Source organism: Solanum stenotomum, chromosome 7 (genome assembly GCF_019186545.1).
Source record: "Solanum stenotomum isolate F172 chromosome 7, ASM1918654v1, whole genome shotgun sequence".
Classification (NCBI taxonomy): domain Eukaryota; kingdom Viridiplantae; phylum Streptophyta; class Magnoliopsida; order Solanales; family Solanaceae; genus Solanum; species Solanum stenotomum.
The window spans coordinates 23192934-23210686 of record NC_064288.1 but is presented as its reverse complement, the minus strand read 5'-3'; positions in this window follow the sequence as shown (position 1 = coordinate 23210686).

The window sequence follows — 17753 nt, the reverse complement described above, 5'->3', positions numbered from 1 at the left end:
GCCCACCGTCTCTAAGTCTATCATCACACAAGAAGGAGGCACCATCATAAGGTCTACCACTTCAAGGTGTTTCAATCGGTTAGGGGTCTAGACTCATCATGAAGGGGCACCATACTTAGGTCTACCGGTTCAAGACATAGCCTAGAAGCCTCATTAATCATTCATAGAAAGGGCACCATACTTAGGTCTAATGATTCTAGACATTCATTCATTTATGAAGAGGCACCAACTTAAGGTCTACCAATTCAATACAATAAGACATCAAGTCAAGATACATTCATTACTCAAGAGAAGGGTGCCTAAGCCTACCAAGTCAATAGATTACATTCCATAACTTCCATGTGTCAATAAGAGGCACCTAACTCTACCAATTCAAGAAATACATCACATTATAGAGATCCTTCACATTCCATCATCGTCACATATGGACATTAAGAGAGGACATACTTCCAACCACAATACAATAACAACTTGTACAAGATCACCTTGTGGTCACATGAACACCTTTACATTAACAACATGATTACCTTTACATCATTAGATTCTCATTGAAATCCTTCACATCACATTCACATATATGATATCATGTCAACACTTCAACTTCCACTTATAATGCCTTCAAGGCCATAATCACAATACATTCAACTTATAATCACCTCCACTATAAGTGGATCACACATCAATCTATCACAATTATATATCAATTCTACATTAACAATGAAGTTAGGTCAACTTACCCCTTTTTCCAAAGCCACAATCACCATTCCTCAATTCTTCAACAATTCACAATAGATAAACATAGATAATAATAGGAAACAACTATTCAACTCAATTTAAGCATAATTCCATCATCATTCAATTATAAACATTAAACCCACTTCATAAGCCAAATTTAGAAAACTTGGAAAGACATGGGTTCATGGAGTTTTGTTTCTTAAAACCATCAATAATAGCATAAATCATCATAAAAATCATTTAATGCAAGAACCCATGCTTATAATCGAAATTAGGATTTTTGTGTTTTTAGAAGAACTTTGAAAACCTTTGGATTGAGCTCCTTGAAAGGAAGAATAATCAAGGATGAAGTATCCCCATACCTTAACCTTCATGAATCCCACGAATTTTTGAGAAGAAAACACTTGAAATCTTCAACCCTAGCTTGAACTTGACCTAGCCCTTCAACGGACTTCTAGAGAGAACTTTTTAGGAGAGAAAGGTTTTGATTTACGGAAAAGCAAAGAATGAATTCTAAAATGCCATTTTAATGTTTTAATAATCTTAACATACCTTAATACACTTAAAATAATGATCCACATGCTTAAAATAATTAATTAACAAATTACTAAAAGAACCCCACTTGGCCGAGTCCCTTGGACAGCAACTAGGTTCGAACCACGCCCACCAGACCATGGACCATGGTCTGGTCCATGCCTCATCAATGGGGTCCATGGTTTGGGACTGAGAGTCAGCCTGCAGGGCCTACAACTACGGAACAAGACTATGGTCGTGGTTTGACCCACGAGCCGTAGGTCATTGCCGTAGTTTGGCCACTTTTGGCCAACCATGGTTTTTCCTTGGGGCTTAGAGTTAGGTTCCTCCTCAAGGACCCTTAGGGTGGTCCTTGGGGAGTCGTACCTTGACGTCTAACCCCTAAACACCTCAACCATGGCTTGTGACAACCCTAAACACCATCAAAACTCAAGACGAACACAAATGGACCCACATTAGGCTCTAGTTACTCTAGTTTGTTTTTAGGGTCATTACACTTCCACTCTAAACTAGGCTCATTCAGAAATTGGAACTTACCAACCCAGTCCTACAATCAATGGAGGCATAACATGTATGCAACCAATCCATACCCAAAATCACATTAAAGTCTATCATGTCTAACACCACCAAATACAACAAAGTAACTCAATGAGACAAGGAAATGGTACAACTTCTATAAAAACACTTAGCCACTACCGAGTCACCAACCGGGGTAGAGACCGAAAAAGGTTCTACTAACACTTCGGGGAGTATTTCAAACATCATGGCCATATAAGGTGTCACAAAGGACATAGTATCACCAAGATCTAATAAGGCATATACATCAATAGAAAAGACTTTTAACATATCGGTAACCATATTCGGGGAGCTCTCTTGGTCACCTGGGGATTAAAGAGCATAAAAGTGGTTTTGCTTCTGGGCATTGGAGTTTGAACAGCATGGAAGAGCTTGTTTATCTTCCCTTCCCTTACCCTTGAGAAATGGACAATCTCTCATCTTGTGGCCAATCTTCCCACAACTAAAACACCCATNGTCATTACACTTCCACTCTAAACTAGGCTCATTCAGAAATTGGAACTTACCAACCCAGTCCTACAATCAATGGAGGCATAACATGTATGCAACCAATCCATACCCAAAATCACATTAAAGTCTATCATGTCTAACACCACCAAATACAACAAAGTAACTCAATGAGACAAGGAAATGGTACAACTTCTATAAAAACACTTAGCCACTACCGAGTCACCAACCGGGGTAGAGGCCGGAAAAGGTTCTACTAAAACTTCGGGGAGTATTTCAAACTTCATGGCCATATAAGGTGTCACAAAGGACATAGTATCACCAAGATCTAATAAGTCATATACATCAATAGAAAAGACTTTTAACATACCGGTAACCATATTCGGGGAGCTCTCTTGGTCACCCGGGGATTAAAGAGCATAAAAGTGGTTTTGCTTCTGGGCATTGGAGTTTGAACAGCATGGAGGATCTTGTTTATCTTCCCTTCCCTTACCCTTGAGAAATGGACAATCTCTCATCTTGTGGCCAATCTTCCCACCACTAAAACACCCATCGGTGCCAACTAGGCAGTTACCATCATGCTTTCTATGACATTTTTCACAATTAGACCTAGCAATATAAGAACAACCACTATTTTCTCCTTGAGGTTTACGGTTGGAAACCCTATCCTTATTGACCCTTGGAGCACTACAGGAGCCTTGGTTGGAGAACCTTTGTCTAAACCTTGGTTGACCTTGTTGATGAGTCTAAGATTTTGACTCATTTAGGGCTTTGTTTTGATAGATTATTGTCCTCAAATGCCTAATTCATTCTATAAACTTAATGCCTTGATTTTCAGGTATATGGATTGAGGAGCAAAGCAAGGATACTAACAGGCAAAAATTAATGAAACAAGCTGAAGAAATAAAGAACGGCAAGCCTGAAGATAGCCAAGAGCACTTGGCATGTCGCCGACTAGCTAATCTGACCGCCTAAAGTTTCACTATGCCAATCTCTGAGGGAAGAAAGCAAGTCGGCAATGAAAAGGAGCAGTCGGTGAATCGTCGAGCAGTTCCGCGATGCAAGAAGAGATCGCCCAAAGTTACATGATGTGAGGATGCTGAGAGCAAAAGCAGGAAGGCGATATAAAAGAGCATTGGGCGGTTTGCTGAGTGGTTCAGTGAACCCGACTTACCTCGCCTAATGGCCCTTCGTGGCTTACTTTTGGCAACTATAAATTAGATTTTAAACTGTTAATTGGTATCAAGTTTTAGATTATTATTGATTGAATTTTAGAATATTGTTAGTCTAGAACAATTTTCTTAGTAGACTTGAAGGTTTGGAGACTCAACTAGGAGATTTTGCAGGTGGGTTTTGAATTTTCTTCAAATTGGAGCATTGTAAATCTTGAATTACTCTTATCCAGTTGATGGCTAATCGATTTGGTAACGGTTTTTTATCTTTTTATGATGTTCGGCTAATACACCAAATCTTGGGGTCCGATCATGTGATCATGGGTGGAATTAGTGTATGAGTATTGTTAATTACTAGTTTAAATGCTATATTGAAGTGGGTTTAATAATTAATTGTGGTTTAATTTATGAATTGTAGTTGCAAATGCAGTTCTATTTTAGTGTTCTTAGCTTGCTCGAGAGAGAGGTTTTAGAACTAAGATTATTGATTAATGATTCGTATATATTGGGTTGATTTGGATTCAGCTTGAGAGAGTGAATCCTACACCCAATCCTACCTCTCTTGCTCGAGAGAAGAGATACATTAAGGTTATGGGTTGTTCCTAATTGTTATGCTTGTTGATGTTCGAGAGAAATCACTTGAAATGGAATAGTTGTTCGAGAGAAAGCTATTTCACTTATAGTCTAGCCTACCCATTGATATTTAGCTATTTACTGGTAGTTTCAATTACCTAGATCACATCCCTAGAATTCCTCTTCTTATTGTTATCTCATTACTATTTGACTGCTTGTAGTTGATAATTGCAAACCAGAAATCCAAATCTGACATTCGATGTCCCCCCTTTGATTCGATATGTCTTTTTTCGATAATATTTATTCCTATAGCTAGTTAGATCACGTTTGTACTTTCTCTTTGAATTTGAACACATATCGCTACCTGTGGGATTCGACCCCAACTCATTTGTTGGGTTTTATATTGCTTAATGATCGTTTACACCTAGAATTGGATGAGGTGTGCTTGAAACTTTAATCAAAATGGCGTCACCGCCGGGGACTGGTGTTGTTTAGAAGTCTCTTATTGAAGTTGAATTGTGATCTTTGTAGTTATAGTTGAATCTACTTATTTCTGTTTTTGGTTTTGTGTTGCTTGTGTAAAATAGTGGAGGAGATGAGTGTTAACGGAAGTAATGGCAGCCAAGTGGGCCACCAAGACCACATTGGGAACCTCAATGACCCAAACCAAGTGGGTGGTGTTGGTGCTATTCGTCTACCTCCAACTAAAGGAAACGCTATTTTCCACATAATAAGTACAATGCTTCAGCTCCTCCAATTGAAAGGACTATTTGGGGGGCTGGCTCATGAGGATCCCAATGAGCATATAAGGAACTTCGTGGATATCTGTGCCAGTTCTCATTTAAGAACATATCACAAGAATCGGTCTATCGTAGGTTGTTCCCGTTCTCTTTGATGGGTGAAGTTACTAAATGGTTGGCTAAGTTACCAAGGGATGAGCTGACCACAATATTTCTAATGAGATTCTTTACCCCCATAGAAGATGATGACTCTAAGGGATGGCATCCAAGTTTTCAAATGTATGGAAGGTGAGCCAATCCGTAAGACATGGTTGTGATTTAAGAAGTTGGTGCTTCAGTGCCCAACTCATGGACTTCCAGATAATGTGTTGCTGCAATATTTCTATAGAAGCCTTGATTCGGTAAACAAAGGAGTGGCTGACCAACTTTCTCCGAGTGGTGTAATGAAATAGTCCTACGCAATTGCTTGCTAACTCCTTGGTTGCATGATCAAGATCAACAGGGCATGGTATACTTGAAAAGGCCAAGTCTCTCCTCTCACTTATAAATTGATAAAAGAACAAATCAAAAGAGATTAAGAGAGAAACCAGAACATGGCTAAAATGATGACACAACTGGATATCTTGGCTAAGAACGTCATGGGTGTTGGTACAAAGAGTGGCAATGTTGTGGCTGTTGGTGGAGAGAACCCCGATGATGCAATGTTTGAAGCACTGTACAATGAGGAAGTGAACTTCCTAACCAATCAAGGAGGAGGTTATCGTGCAAACTACATAAGGCCGGGTGGAAATCATGGACGGAATAGAGATGAGGCTGGAGAGACCGTGACAGAGAATGACGTGATCATAACGCCACTTGGAGGGATAGAGAGGGGGAGAAGGATAGGTATGTTCCTCCCCATGAGTGTCAAAAGCCCAAAGATTCTGATTGTGGCTGGACTGAAGATATGCTCTAACGCATTCTCACAAAAGTTGAAGGGTCCGATAAAGGGTTAAAAGAGATGAAAGAGGATGTTTCCACTCTCAACCAAATGGTGACCTCTCACTCAAGTCTCTATTAAGCAGCTGGAGACCCAAATGGGTTAAATTTCTTCTCATTTGAATCCAAGACAACAAGGGGGGTTTCCTAGCGATACTATGGCAAATCCCAAAAATGAAGCTTGATTTGGTATCCTCGTGGTGTCACGACATTAACTAAGGTGCTTCTTGGTAGGAAACCCAAGTTTTTAATGCTTTAAGTTTGATTTTGAATAATGGGTGTTGATTGTGAAGGTAGAAAAGTGGAGTGTTTTTGAGAATGTGCAGTTTGGCAAGCCAAAGTGTCCAGTTGGCGACTCGCCGAAGAGGTTGGAGAGCCCGACTTGGACTACCGTTGGAACCACAAAACATGAGGTGGTGGTCTGTAAAACTCGGCGGGCCGATTAATCAATCGGTGACTTGCCGAATAGGTCGGCGAGCTCGATTTTGTCCACCGTTTGAACCCCTAAGATGATTGGGAGTCCTGTAAAACTCGGCAAGGTAATTTACCACTCGGCGCATCACCGAGTGGTTCGGCGTGGATGACTTACACTGCCTAAAGGGCCGCGAATTGAAAGGTTTAAAGCCAAATGATTTAAAATTTCAAAATCTTTCATATTCTCTCATTTCTAACCACGTACACTGTCACCGCACTTTAGATTTTTCATATTTTGCTTTGTATTCACTTTTTTCTGTGTGACCTCGTGCTCAGAATCAAAATTTTTTGACACTTAGCTTTTTAAACTATCAATTCGGCATATAGGTTGGTGTTCCAAACCCCGTAACTTAGTTAAGTGGTAAAAATCAAATGCAATAGGTGATTGGGTATGATTATGTGTTGGGTAATTGTTTGAATAATGTTTTAGTTGTTGGATTGCCTATTTTTGTGTTTCGAACTTGTGCCTAAATGCTTAAAATGACGAATCCTCATGTTTAATGCACTGAACTTGATTCTAAATTGTTGGGTTGTGGTTAATTTGTGTTGGGTCTAGTTGGGTGAAGTTCGAGTAACCCCGAATTGTGACAAATGAAGTAACTTTCCCGATGATGGAGCGTTTGACATAATTCCTAAGGGTGAAAGTCGTCAAATGGCAATTTTGGCCAAATCGGGGGAAACCTGAGTAACCTGAAGGCATGGGTCGAATGGGTCTTAGTCTGTGTAATGACCCGAGCCTATACCCTGGAAGTTACACGGCGTACTTTACCCCGAAGGGGTTTCATACAAGCCTATTAACATTCATAACATTCGATAGATAGAAATAGTGAGTAATTTAAAACTTTTCTTTTATAAACGAACAATCAAAAACATAACAGCAAGTGGAAGTCCATCGTCTCACATGGCCATCTAAACAACATACTTGATACAAAATAGGGTCACGACCCTTTAAAAATGACAAACTTCACAATAGTCTATTACATGAAAAGAAAGGAAACATCAACTATTTGTCCTCGATCTATGAGGACATACCAGTTTGTCTTGGGGAACTTAAATCCAACTTCACTAGAGAGAATCACTCAAATGTCGGAACCTACACTTGTAGTAAAACATGGAGAAGAATATGGGTTAGCACAATCAAGTACTAAGTATGATAGCCATGCAAAAACATGCTTAAAACATACATTCTGTTTGAAAGTCATGATATATGCCATTTCGAGAAAACTTCATGAACTTAAGCATAAGAGGCATAATATTCAACCATAACCAACATACAAGTCTTTAACCACTTTAGAACATAATCACATATAAACCATTACCTTTTCATTAAACCTTCGCCTCAAGTAACACTCAAGCTATACTTTGTGCAATGTATGGATGGCGTCCTATACCACAATCCACACCAAAGTACCACCTTAACCAAAAGTGAACTTACCATTCAACCTTTCCATCTTCATACAATACCCATAGATAAGAGACATAAACATTACACAAGTCATATCAACACATAAGGACCATTATCTAAGACAATTCTAAGACATACTTGTGCAATGTGCAAGTCACATCCCATACTACTACTTACACTAAAGTACCCCTATGAAGTCACCATAGGTAAGGCACATTCATATTCATTAAGTCATGAAAAGGAAGTTACTCATAATACAATCCAAGTATAGCATGCATCATCTCATTCAAGCCATAAGTCACATTCTTTATTAGCTTCATTTCATTAAGAGCACCTTCGTTCATTTAGACATTAGATCAACATTCTTCATTAACATCATCATAATAGCACATTCATTACACTTAGCATTATAAATGAACACACCACAACCTCTCTCAAAGCCTACTTGTCCAATGCATAGGTGGCGTCCCATACCACCACTCACACTAAGTAGTGCATTCTTAAGAAGCCATAGTTCAGTAACATTCTTTGTGAGGGTAAGCATTAACCGACATAGACCATGTGAGCAATTCATGGAATCCCGGTGTTACCCTCACTGAATAAGGGATTCCTACTTTCCTAAGGTAGGACCATTGTTTTTAGCTTAAGTGGATCCACTAGTTAGACTTATGTGGGCACACAATTTTGGGATAGGGAGATTGCTACTAGATACCACACCTCAACTCACGGATAAGCATCCATCTCCAGAGGTTAGTACTAGATACCCTGACTCAACTCACGAATGAGCATCCACCCCAATTCATATCCACTTGGTGCTTAGCATTATTCCCCACGGAGTACATAACATTCATTATTATGGGATAAGAGATTGTTGCTAGATACCCCGCCTCAACTCCCGGATGAGTATCCATCTCAAACCAAACATTCATTCATTGTAAAGCTCTTAGATTCAAAGATAAAATAGTCTTTCACCAAAGAATCCCATATTGTGAGAAAGTGCTTTCACAACATGTCATTATCATTCAATTAAGAATAGCCTTTCAATCAGCCCATCATCATTAACATAATCATTGAAACTTCATTCATTAGTCATTCATGAGTGTGTGTGCGAATCACCTTTCACATAGTTCATCATCATTGTCAAATGTTAATAGAGAAATAACATTCAATCATAACACACTTACATTCCAAACAAGATCACATTAACTTCAATGGATTCACATTCATATACAAGATATCATGATAATAACTCAATTCCTCATACTATGCCTTCAATGCCATGAATCCCAAATCATCAACGCACCAACAATTCACAATAATTAAGGCATGCATAATGATACAATTCAATAACCCAAAGCAATTTAGACATATTCCATTCATAAGCTTTCATAATCATCAAACCCACTTTAGAAAGGCACAATTTAGGAAATTGAAAGAATTCATGGCTTCATAGAGTATTTTCAACATAAATCATCAATTAAACACTAATACAATCATAATATGTCATTAAATAACCATTTGAAAATGTTTGATGAAAGAACCCACGAGATAGAGTAAAACCCTAGGTTTTTGATACTTGAAATCACCTTTGGAATTGGCTCTTTGAATGAAAAGTTAAACAAGGATGACGACTACCAAACATTGATATAGATTCCCCACAAAAATTGAGGAAGAAACCCCTTGAATCAACAAACCCTAACTTCAATGGCTTCCTTCTTCTTCCTTGAGTTTAGAGAGAGAATTTTGGATGGAAGAAGAACTTTTGTTTTGATTTGGGAAAATAAGAGTAAATGACTTATTTAAAGACTTAAAATTATTTATACTAGTGATATAAAACAATTAAAAGCAACCCCACATAATAATTAATAAAAGGGAAATTACTTAAAATACCCTAATTTGGGCAGCCCAGTTAGGGACCATGCCCAACTTAACGGATTGTGAAGGGGGACCACGGCTCGTGATGTTGCCCGTGGTCCCTTAGGCAGTAGCCTCCTCAACTTCGCAAGACTACCAAGTGGTGAAGGAAATCCCACGAGCCTTCCCACGATCCATGGTCTTCACCACGAGCCGTGAAGTGGTCCGTGAAGAAGGGCCTCCCTTGTGCAACCTAGAAAACACATTGTTTTACCCACCACGGGTCATGAAGACCCTTGTGGTGATGGTAGGCAGTGGATAAAGGTTGTCTTATGCACCCTTGGCTCCCACAATGCCAAGGCAAGACCACGAGGCCTCCCACGATCCGTGGTCAAGACCATGAGTCGTGGTGGAGGTCATGGTTCCTAGGCAGTGGCTAGGACTCAATGCCATGTCTCACACATGGCTAAGGGACCTTCACGAGACCTTTCACGGACCATGGTCAAGACCACTGGTTGTGAAAGTGGTCGTGGTCCTTGGGCAGTGTTTGGCCAAGCTCTGGGTAGCCTTGGCCTTTCTGTTAGGCTTGCCCCTTTTGGCTTGGCCCTTGACCTTGCAACCCTCAACCAACCCTTAGAAGGTCTTTTAAACTACAGGGTCTAGTACATACTTTAATGTTTAACAACTAAATCCTTTAACTCTTGACATTAACCTCACATTTAGGCTCTAGTTTAACCTATCATTTTCCGGGTCGTTACATTATCCCCCACTTTGGAACATTCGTCCTCGAATGACACTTTAAACAGATTAAGGGAAAAATGACTCAAGACTAGCAGGCCATCATACATGACACATCAATATAAATTCACAATCATAAGAGGAAACATCAACTCCACATCAATAAGCTCAATGCAACACAAGAAGTAGGAACTACATCTACAAACTCATTATGAACATAAACATCAACATTCCTCATTTCGTTGGAGGAATTTCCTTCTCCAACTCACATCATGCTCACCATAACATCATTAAGCACATTATGCAATTTCTTCATAAAAGTACATTACGCATGTTCAACAATTCACCTCATAAAGCATATATAGACAACTCATACTAAATGCATATCAACAAGAGGAACATAACCCATAGAAACTTATTTTCTCATTTAAGAATAAACTCATTAAGAACATGCATAACATAAGGAGACCATGGAAACACATATTCACACATGACTCCAAAACATGAAACAAGCTACAAGGAACTCTTGGTCTCAAGCTTGAATAAGAATAGAAGGAAGGAGATAAGTGATAGCATCCATGTCAGCCTACTTGTACTAAAGTTGACGGGCTTCAATACAAAATCAAGAATATGTTTATCACGAAAGAGGTGTCCAAATTCAAGCCCAAAAGAAAGAAGATTGGGCCACACGAAGCCTAATAAAAGAGTCCAAAAAGTTGAACGCTTAAAGTCAAAAGTTCCTATTTTAAAAGTTTCCTGGTTTAAAGTTTTCCTAGTTTAAAAAGTTTCCTAGTTTAAAGTTTTCCTGTTTTCCTAGTTTAAAGTTTCCATAAAAGTAGGATTTAAATCCTATTCTATTTGGGATAGGCTTTCCCTCTATATAGGGGTTGATTTTATTATTTTGAGACATGATTAATATTATTTGAGAGGTTTCTTTTCTTTACACCTTTGTGTGTGGTGATTATGGATTTATCTTACAACCTTATAAGAACGATTCTTTAAGAGGTAAGATTAATTATTAATTTGATATCTTTGGCTTCTATTCATAAATTAAAGAAGGTGCTTATTCTTATACTAATTGTTGTCTCTAACTTCTTCGTAATAGGAGTCTAGATCACTTTTGATCTAAGTTCTTGAATTGACTCTATTAGTATCATAATTAGTCTTAATCCGCTAATTTTGAATACTAAGATTAATTAGGGTTCTTAGCACTTTATCTTGAAATTGGGGATTTTATTCTTGAATTTCACATATCTTTCAATTTCTATCTTTAATCTTTATAATTTCGCTTCTGCATTATTTTTTTGTTTATTCTGGTAACCCGATTTTTATCAAGTGGTATCAGAGCGGTTCTATCAAGTGTCCGTTCTTGATAATCTTGGGAGTTTAAAAAAAATTCATTTCTAGTTACTTAAAAGTTCAACAAAAAAAAAAAGAAAAGGAAAATTACAAAAAAAAAAAAGAGAGAAAATTTAATTGCTTGAGAATCAAAGTATTTTAAAGAAACTCCATATTTGTTTTGACTCTTGATTTTCTATCTCAAAAAGGAAAATCAAGAAGAAGGGAAATTTTTGAAGTTTTTTTTCTTGTTTCACAAAGTGGTCTTTTTTCTTATATCATCAATCCCAATTTATGTGGGTTTTGATAAATTTCTTTCTTGCTACATCTTACTTCTAAAAGGTTGTTACTAATCAGGTTTATATATAAATCCTGAAGGATCCATCCAAAGGTAGTAATTTGAGTTGGAAAAGGCAAGAGAGAGTGAGATCAATAGAGAGAGAAAAAGTCAAATTGAGATATATTTGTTTCTTTGATATTTTTTTGAGATGTTTAAAACAGGTAAGGAAATTGAAGCTAGAACTCAAAACGACATTAACTGTGTTGATGTGTTGATCAAACAATTGAAGGAGAAGAATGTCACCATAGCTAATTTAAGGAGAGAATCTATTTTCCATACAAGGTGTGGGACAAATGGTAATATTTGCTCTATGATTATTGATAGTGAAAGTGGTACTAATGTGGTAAGTTCATACGTTGTGGAGAAGTTGAAACTTACATGCATTAAACACCTTACTCCTTATCAGTGGCGATGGTTGAATGATTTTAATGAGCTTAAGGTGACTAGGAATTGCATGATTTCTTTCTCCATAGGAAGATATTCTAATAATGTTCTTTGTGATGTCATTTCAATGCAAGATTGTCACATCATGCTTGGGCGACCATGTCAATTTAATAGGAATATTCATGATAGGAGAAAGAATAGAGTTTCTCTTGAGCTAAACAAAAGAAAATATACACTTGCACCTTTAACTCCAGTCCAAGTTTATGAAGATCAGAAACGCGTGAAAGAAGCAATGAAGAAATTTGAGAGAGAGAAGAGTGAGAGGAGAAAAGGAGTTCATTCTGACATTCCAAGAGAGGAAAAAAGAGAGATTGTGTTGTGTGAAGATAATGAGATTTCAAATAAGAAAAAAGTGTGAATGAGAGAAAAGAAAAGAGAGACGACCATGAAAGCAAAAAAGAAAAGGATGATAGTGAGGTCGAGAGAGAAAAACAAGAGAGTTTGAGTGAGGTTATTTCTTATTCTAACTCTAGCATTCCTACTTCGTCTTCTAGTTGTTTTGACTCTCTTGTAGATATTCATGGGAAAGTATGCATTGAAAAATCAAAGTCATTGGATGAACTTAATCCTAAAGTGGTTGATACCACAAGTCCAATTGAGAAAGTGTATGTTGATGAGAACGATAAAGGTAAGAAGAATTATTTTGGATTTGTCCAAGATAAGGCACATAACAAAAAGTTCAACAAGGCAATTGTGGATCTAACACCAACGAGAAAGGAAAAACGAGGTGATGTTATTCCTTTGATACATAAGACCAAGTATAGTATGTATAATTGGTTTATTCACATTCTTGGTATTCCTAAAACACCTAAAGTTTTCTTGGAGATAATGAACTACACTCTTAATTCTTATGTTGGTGACTCCATTGATTTTGAGGATGATGATATTTTGCTATATAGTAAGTCATTAACTTCAATCGCCAAGTTCAATAAGAGTAATTTGAGCTCTTTCAAAATTGAGCATGACATAGTTGATTGTGGATTTCCACTTGTTGAAAAGAGTCATAATGTTTGTGTGTGGAAGATTGTGAATGTGACAACTTATTGGAATATGATTCTTTATATGTAATGAGTCATAATTCTTTAAGTGTTTCTTATTGCGAGTTGAAAAGGGTGTTTGCTACTAGTGATGATGATGTACATGATTATGAGCACTCCAATGCTTATTTGGATACAATGAATATTGAAGAATGGGTGACTAGTATTTATGTGGAAGAATCTTTGGGAGGTTTAATTGAAGATGCTTAGCTATATCATAAAAATGTTCAATTTGATAGGAATTTTATATTGTCTTTGCCATGCCCATTGGAGTACTCTATTGATAGAACTAAATTGAAGTTGCATGGATCGTTCGCAATGGCATCTAGACAAGGAGTTCGCTATAGTTATATAAGTAGGAAAATTTTCTATTGGGATGATGATGTTCACATGATTTATAAGGGTGTATTTACACATGCCATGATTAATTGGGTTAAGTGGACACATGGTCACTATCTAGTTTTGTTCCTACCATAGTTGGTTTCAAGTAATAGTTGTTGTTTGTTAATGCATGTCGTCTTATTTTGAGAGATTTAGATTCGAGGACAAATTGTTTTCAAGAACAGGGGAATGATAGCATCCATGTCAGCCTACTTGTACTAAAGTTGACGGGATTCAATACAAAATCAAGAATATTTTATCACGTAGGAGGTGTCCAAATTCAAGACCAAAAGAAAGAAGATTGGGCCACACGAAGCCCAATAAAAGAGTCCAAAAAGTTGAACGCTTAAAGTCAAAAGTTCCTATTTTAAAAGTTTCCTAGTTTAAAGTTTTCCTAGTTTAAAAAGTTTCCTAGTTTAAAGTTTTCCTGTTTTCCTAGTTTAAAGTTTCCATAAAAGTAGGATTTAAATCCTATTCTATTTGGGATAGGTTTTCCCTCTATATAGGGGTTGATTTTATTATTTTGAGACATGATTAATATTATTTGAGAGGTTTCTTTTCTTTACACCTTTGTGTGTGGTGATTATGGATTTATCTTACAACCTTATAAGAACGATTCTTTAAGAGGTAAGATTAATTATTAATTTGATTTCTTTGGTTTCTATTCGTAAATTAAAGAAGGTGATTAGTCTTATACTAATTGTTGTCTCTAATTTCTTCATAATAAGAGTCTAGATCACTTTTGATCTAAGTTCTTGAATTGACTCTATTAGTATCATAATTAGTCTTAATCCGCTAATTTTGAATACTAAGATTAATTAGGGTTCTTAGCACTTTATCTTAAAATCGGGGATTTTATTATTGAATTTCACATATCTTTCAATTTCTATCTTTAATCTTTATAATTTCGCTTCCGCAATATTTTCTTGTTTATTCTGGTAACCCAATTTTTATCAATAAGGATAATAAAAACTCTCAACTATTTTACTATTCAACATACTATCCCCCACTTAGGAGAAAACCCAACTAAGGCTAACATGAAAAACAACATAAGAACCTCAATACAACATTCACAACCAAAAAGGAACTTGAAGAGTATAGAAGTGGTTCCACTTTGGAACATCAAGATCCGGGCCTTTAAGAGAAGATTGTTTGGTCTCTCTCCCTTAAGCCGAGAGTGTTGGGCAATCTCTCATCTTATGATCCTTCTTACCACACCCAAAGCAGCCATCCGTGCCGCCAAGGCACTCACATAAATGTTGCTTCCCACACTTGGCACACCTAGATCTTTCGAAAGAAGAACCACTTCCTTTCCCTCCTTGAGATTTAGGGTTAGACACCCTGTCATCGTTGACCATTGAGGAATCTTGACTAGTGGACCTCTTTTTGAACCTTGGTTGACTTTGTTCATCGGACTTAGACCTCTTCATCTCTCTACTATTCCTCTCAAGTTTGGACTCCTCAATAGATTGAACATACACTATGAGTCTAGAAATGTTTATGTCATCATGAAGCATAACCATACGACACTCTTCCTTAACTAGGTCGGATACACCGGTCACAAACCTACTCATCTCATCACTAGGGTTGGACACTAGAGATGGAGCATATTTAGACAATAGGGTAAACTTCAAGGAATACTCCTCCACGCTCATGCTACGTTGTCTAAGGTTGATAAATTCCTCCACCTTAACCTCCCTCTTCTCACGGGGAAAATACCTACCAAGGAAATCTCTCTTTAAACTCCTTATATTCTATAGGACCCGCTTCTATAGCCCTATTGCTTTTCCATTGAGTGAACCAAATTTGGGCAACTTCCTTCAATTGATAGGAAGATAGTTGTACTTTTTCTCTAGAAGTTACCCCCATAGCATTGACTATCTTATACACCTCATTCAAATATTCTTTGGGATCCTCTCCCACCTTGGAACCTAGGAAAACTGGAGGATTCATCCTCACAAAGTCCCTCAACCTAGAAGCCATAGTACTCTCAATAACATTCACTCTAGGCCCCACATCTCTATTCACATGGGCCGTCATAGCCTGGGCTAAGGTTAGAAAAGCCAACCTAATCTCTTCATTAGTCATGGCCGGAGCATCAATCGGAACTTGGTTGTCTTGAGGAACTTGGTCACCTGGAGGACCTTAAGGATTTTGGGGAGGAACTCCCTCATTCACATTCTCCTCTTCCACTCTTCTTGCGGGCGTCCTTCTTGTATTCATATCCTATAAACACAAGATAAGGATTAGGAAAAGGACACTTATAGAGCTAAACTCTAAGGCACGACTTAAAGGATAATGAAAGAAGTGTAACTTACTAACGTCCTATAGCCTCTCGCTCATAGATGTGTCGCGACTCACACCGATGAACATGACTCTACTAGACGTAGCTTGTGAGACATTAACCTAAAAACCATTTCCAAAATCTTATGCTGTGATACCAAGTTAGTAACGACCCGAGCCTATACCTGGAAGTTACACGGCGTACTTAACCCCAAAGGGGTTTCGTACAAGCCTCTTAGCATTCATAACATTCGATACATAGAAGTAGCGTGGAATTTAAAACTTTTCTTTTATAAATCCAACAATCGAAAACATTAAAAGCAAGAGGAAGTATATCGTCTCACATGGCCATGTAAACAACATACTTGAAACAAAATAGGTCACGACCCTTTAAAATCAACAAACTTAACAATAGTCTATTACATGAAAAGAAAGGAAACATCAACTACTTGTCCTTGATCTATGAGGACATACCACTTAGTCTTGGGGAACTCAAATCCAAGGTTCATTAGATAGAATCGCTTAAATGCTGGAACATACACTTGTAGTAAAACATGAAGAAGAATATGAGTTAGCACAATTATGTACTAAGTATGATAGCCATGCAAAAACATGCTTAAAACAGACAGTTTGTTTGAAAGTCATGATATATGCCATTTTGAGAAACCTTCATGAACAGAAGCATAAGAGGCATAATATTCAACCATAACCAACATACACGTCATTAACCACTTTAGAATATAATCACATATAAAGCATTACCTTCTCATTAAACCTTCACCTCAAGTAACCCTTAAGCTATACTTTGTGCAATGTATGGATAGCGTCCCATACCACTATCCACACCAAAGTACCACCTTAAGGTCACCAAAAGTGAACTTAACATTCAACTTTTCCATCTTCATACAATACCCATACATGAGAGTCATAAACATTACACAAGTCATATCAACACATAAGGACCATCACCTAAGACAACTCTAAGCCATACTTGTGCAATGTGCAAGTAGCATCCCATACTACTACTCACACTAAAGTACCCCTTTGAAGTCACCATAGGTAAGGCACATTCATATTCATTACGTCATGACAAGGAAGTAACTCATAATACAATCCAAGTATAGCATGTATCATCTCATTCAAGCACAAGTCACATTCTTCATTAGCTTCATCTCTCTAAGAGCACCTTCGTTCATATAGACATTAGATTAATATTCTTCATTACCATCATCATAAGAGCACTTTCATTATACTTAACATTATAAAGGAACACACCACAGCCTTTCTCAAAGCCTACATGTGTAATGCATAGGTGGCATACCATACCACCACCCACACAAAGTAGTGTATTCTTAAGAAGCCATAGTTCATTAACATTTTTTGTGGGGGTAAACCTTAACTGACATAGACTATGTGAGCAATTCATGGAATCCCGGTGCCACCCTCATCGGATAAGGGATTCCTACTTGCCTAAGGTAGGACTATTGTTTTTAGCTTAAGTGGATCCACTAGCTGGACCTATGTGGGAACATAGTTATGGAATAGAGAGATTGCTACTAGATACCCCGCCTCAACTCACGGATGAGCATCCATCTCAAGAGGTTGGTACTACATACCCCGCCTCAACTTACAGATGAGCATCCACCCCAATTCATATCCACTCGGTGCTTAGCATTATTCCCCAGGAATACTTAACAGTCATTA